At 38.4% G+C, this 5483-nt stretch overlaps 1 pseudogene; it reads right to left on the bottom strand.

Annotated features, from left to right (window-relative positions):
- Positions 1-3657: 3657 nt before the first annotated feature.
- Positions 3658-4377, bottom strand: LOC148909041 (uncharacterized; annotated as a pseudogene).
- Positions 4378-5483: the final 1106 nt, after the last annotated feature.

The following is a 5483-nucleotide window of genomic DNA, read 5'->3' on the forward strand; positions in this document are numbered from 1 at the left end:
GGTGACTGAAGAGGAGTATGGAAAGAATTTCGTCAACCATTCAAGCATTATAGCGATCCAACAACATAATAGCAACACGAGTTTTGAATTCCAGCGCACAAATCAAGTGCAAGTCGAGAAGCTGCTATTAGAGATCAATTGTCGTAAATCGTGTGGCTATGACATGATGACACCTAGACTTGTAAAGGATTCGGCGGCTGTGATAGCTAAACCTATTGCAAGCATTTTGAACTCGTCGATTGACCAAGGTGTTTATCCGAGTGGTTGGAAGAAAGGACAGGTGACACCATTGTATAAAAAGGACGACGAGTTTATGAAGGTCAACTACAGACCCGTCACAGTCCTTGTCGTGCTCAATAATGTGTATGAAAGGCTGTTGGCGGTACAGATGCAGGACTTTTATCGCGCGATCTTGTCTGACCTAATAAGCTCTTATAGAAAGCTATATAGCTGCGAAACAGCTTTGTTACGCTTGACAGAAGATTGGAGGGCAATGCGCGATAAGGGGGAGCTAGTTGCGGTGATGTCGATGGACCTATCTAAAGCGTTTGACGTTATCCAGCATGATTTATTGTTGACTAAACTAAAAGCGTATGGTGTTGGTGAGAGAAGTTGTGCGCTTCTGAAAGACTATCTCACTGAGAGACAGCAGAGGGTGAAGATAGGAGACACTTTCTCTAGCTGGGAGGGCGTTGGCCGTGGAGTTCCTCAGGGTAGCGTCTTAGGACCAATGCTATTCAACATATTCATAAACGATTTGTTTTTCCACGTCACAGAAGCCAAGTTAAATGCATATGCGGACGATCATCAAGTATACTGTTCAGGCACTGATCCAGCAGAACTTGAACACTGTTTATGTAGTGAAGTAGCTAAAGCAAACACATGGTATAAGGTGAACGCAATGAAAGTTAACGAAACCAAGCACCAAGCGCTGATTTTGGGAAAAACTGACCACAAATTCTCATTCCCTGTGAAAGATTCTCTGGACATTTTTGGAATGAATATAGACAATAAGCTCTCCTTTGACAATCACATCTCCGCCATTTGCAAAAAGATCAACAATCAGTTTAATGTTATGTTAAGATTTAGAAAACTTATCTCAAGGGACACTCTAATAAAGCTGTATAAGGCTTTCATTTTGCCGCATTTTCATTACTGCTCGTCGGTGTGGCATTTTTGCGGTGCGCGCAATGCCAGCAAAATGGAAGCTTTAAACAAGCGAATATTAAGGTTCCTTTTACAAGATTATGATTCTTCATATGATTTATTACTTGAGAAAGTCAGCCTAAAATCTCTACAAGTTAGACGCCTTCAGAATTTCTTAATCATATTGTACAAAAGTCTATTTTTTTCTCACTACCCAGGATATCTAAACAGTATGTTTACTTTCCGGTCTACTTCCTATAATTTACGCGGTAACTACATTCTGTCTCTCCCTAAACCTAAAACAACTACATATGGCCTTCACTCTTTTTCTTATTTAGCTGCTACTTTATGGAATGCACTGCCGGATACTTTTAGAACCTCATGCACTGCCGGATACTTTTAGAACCTCAAACTTTTTGGACTTCCGTCGTAATATACTAAAGTATGACTCTTTCGAGTAACTACTCATCAACATTGAAATTGAACTGATTCTGCAAAATAGTGTATATAGTGTACATATGTAAATATTAATTACCATTATATAATAGTTTTATAATCATTATTCAATAGCCCTTTTCTTTTTTTTTTTTTTTTTTTTTTTTTTTTTTTTTTTTTGATTCCCCTTTGTGCCAATGAAGCACGTCTTGAATCTCTTGCGTGTTTGGAAATCGAGGGGGGCATACAGCATGACTTCCTTGTCCTTCTCCAACCAATTCCTAGCCTTGATCGATGCGACGGACAAATAGTCATCTCTTGAGTATTTGAACCCGATGAATTGAACATTCCACATCGAACAAGTATGAGGTCCACCTCAGTCTCTATACCGAAAAAATCGAGCGATTTCTTATGATTCGCTATTTCTTTACAGCAAGACACTAATGGAATTACGGTTTCAGTTTTTCTCGCACGATTTTCTGCGCCGCATTCTCCTCCGCATATGATCTTGAAGGAACACGACATCTTGTTTGTAAGACGACCACAGTGAACGTAATCAGGGGGAATTTGAATTTAAATATTCACGAAGGTAATTGGAAATCTACAAGTTATTATTACTGGCATTTTATCAAAAGTCGTATGGTGAAAGTTCTCGGTTAAGTTCCTTCAAACGACACTGAAATAAACTTTTGACTTAACGTTTGAATATAAATTATTTTCATTTAGTATTATAGCACAACCGATGTGCCATTTCAGAACCTTACGATACACCAAAGCATACTTAGTTAACTATCGTAATTATGTCCCGAAAAGTCGAGCCGCGCGCGGATTTCAAACTCCAGTTTGACTCCCAAAATATTTTAAATAATTAAATATAAAATAGCTAGACATACCAAGGAATCGTTTTAAGGTATGAAGAAGTACTTTTGAGTATTTTTTCGGTCTAGAAAAACAATTATTTGACTTCCTCTTTCGCGCATGCAGTTTGTTGTCGATTTCAGTGTGTGGAGTAAGACTCAATATTTGCGAACTTAAAGGGCGCTTATGCTGCCAAAATCAAAAAGAGCCCGGAATTTTTTTTACGTAGCTTAAAGAACTTCCTTTCGAGGATATCTGGTGAAAATATTGAGAGTTTTGATGAAATACCACATACATTATTCTTTGCTCGAATGATAGGTGGTTTACAGGTGAATTTATCACCCTATGCATGTCGTCATTTTAAAAGGCCTCCGTTCTTCTCAAAAATAATTCATATCCGTTAAAATTACTAAATCTTGATTGTACTAGGTCCAATTAACATAGATGCGATCAATTAATAAATTTTCTTTTGTTTTAGCGTTTGTACGGAACACTTATAAAACGCCTAAATACCGAGGTCGCTTGGGTCGGATTGAGCGAAAGTCAGGCTGAAATCGTTTTTGCTCGTAATTTCTCAAAATAATAGATATTTGATCAAATCCCTCCTATTTCCTTTACCTACTCATCCAGTCCTATCAATAGGCAAAATGTAAGCCGAATCGATTTTTTGGCCGTGTCCGCGAATTTTCAAATTTTGTTTGATTTTTACTGACATTCACTCATAAATGTTTTACCATATATCCGGAAATATGCAAACTGTTTATATGATAGATAGTTTCCCATTTTAATGTCTCATATTATATATGACCGCAAATTAAGACTGCCCGAATTCAGCTTACTGAAACGAGATAGAAATTGGTTCGTTTGCTTACGTTTGTGCTCCATTTGTCATCTATGTGTAAACGAAATAATCATATTAAGCAGGCACACTGGAGGACAATGGTAAGCTGTCTCGCCGATGCCTACCCGGGGAATTTTAATGGTACGGCGTAAGGCGAATTTGATTAACGAAATTAACGCTGCGGGCTCGATAGTCCGTTGAGTAATAACAATAAATATTTACAAGATCATAATTTGTTAAGAACTAATCAGAATGTAGATTATTTGTAAAAATTTTAAATATTGATACTAAATAAATAATATTCTTAAGAAAAACCTAAAAAACATAGAGTGAAAACATCATGATAATAATGATATTAAAAGTCCTAGTCCTAAAATTCAAAATCTAGCGCGGCAATTATCGAGTTCAAAGTCAGTTTCTTGTACATTTGATCTTGAACTTCTGACTGTTCTAGATCCCCTGAGACAGAGTAAGGCGAATCTCAATTAAGCGAAAGACACTCTGGAGCGTATCCAGGAGACTGTGTTGGCATAGTTCTCTCCTTTCTTTGTTGATATTAACTCAGCCAACTTACTGTGATATCTCTTGCACTCTTCGCCCATGCCACCTGTTGTTGTAAATACTAATGGCGTAAATGTTATCTGCTCCACTTCCATCACTCTTTGCGCGTACATCCTCTTCTTCTCATTCTCATGCCGTCTGTAGATCTGCTTCTGGTCGAGGTCCTTATATGAGTCCGCGTTGGGGTGACAAACCCTTACATCAAAGAACGCGGCCCTTTGCCTGCCCCAAAAATCTCTGGCGTGAATGTCCAAGCGAGCGTCTGGAGCTCTGTTGGCCCCGCTTATTAGGACCTCACCGGAGAGTTCTTGCAGGACGGGTTCAATCTCCACGTCATGGCAGACCATATTGAGCATCTCAGCCTCGAGGTCCCGGAGCTCATTATGGCGTTGTATTATGAACCCTCCTCGCCTACAGATCATAGCGTGATCGATGTTGAAGATGTCGCCACACACACTTACAGATGGTTTGTCAGCGATTTCCCACTTATATCTGAGCTTAAGAGCGTCTCGAAATTCACCCTTACTCAGATCGAAACCCAATTATTATACTTAATACGGTATTTGATAGGCAACCAATGCAAGTCAATTAGAGTAGGTGTTATAGGTTCTTACTTCTTGGTAAACGTTACAATTCGTGCAGGTCTATTCTGCACCAGCTGTAGACGATTTAGGAGAACATCAGGTAGTCCATATAGAATAGCATTACAGTAATCCAAGATTAGAAGTTACAAAGGCATGGATAACAGCTTCAGTAGAATCACGATCTAAGTATGTTTTTATCTTGCTAATATTAGTCAGATGGTAATGGCATGTCTTGCAGATCTTCTTGACGTGTTCTTCCATACCAGCATTAGGATCGAGTAATACCCTAAGATTACGAACAGCGGAAGAGAATGTAGAATAGATTCACTCCCAACTTGAACGCAGTCCAATGAGGGACTTGGTCGATATCGTGAGCTAAGCAACAGCAGCTCGGTTTTATCCTCATTTAGCTTTAAACCATTCTCAACCATCCAATTGTTGATGTCGTGGACACATAATTCGATGGTGGATTTAGCAGAAGATAGAAGTTCATCATTGCCCAGCTTAAATGACACGTAAAGCTGAGTGTCATCAGCGCAGAGATGGTATGCAAGATTGTGTTTCTTTATGATATCAGCTACAGGTGAAGTATACAAAACATATAACAGGGGCCTAAGGACAGACCTCCGAGGTACACCACAGCTGAGTTTATGTAACGTTGATGTTGAATATTAAAGTATTACTGGTGTAATGAGCATCGCGCGGTCCTGTTGTTGTTGTCGATACGTTCAGAGCATAGTAAGAAACGGCCATTACTGGAGTAGCATATGGTACAAATCGGTTATTTAAAAAATCCTTTGACATTTTGGAAGCGGAAAACAACATTTTAGCAGGAAAGCACTAACACGAAAATAAGATAAGAAAACGGGTATAGCGTTCATTTGCTTCAAATAATCGGAAAGAAAGTAAAACTTCATCTACTTTAGGTGTACTAGTACCGTTAAACAGGTTTTCATAATAATTTAAATTCAAAAGATGATTTAGGAATATATTTATATATATTTTACTATATGATTTTTTTCTATTTTTCACACAAGATATGTGTTTTTTATCGGATA

Source organism: Actinia tenebrosa, unplaced genomic scaffold (genome assembly GCF_029948245.1).
Source record: "Actinia tenebrosa isolate PJP-AT-01 unplaced genomic scaffold, QUT_ActTen_1.0 PGA_scaffold2__45_contigs__length_23673736, whole genome shotgun sequence".
In the NCBI taxonomy this organism is placed as follows: Eukaryota; Metazoa; Cnidaria; class Anthozoa; order Actiniaria; family Actiniidae; genus Actinia; species Actinia tenebrosa.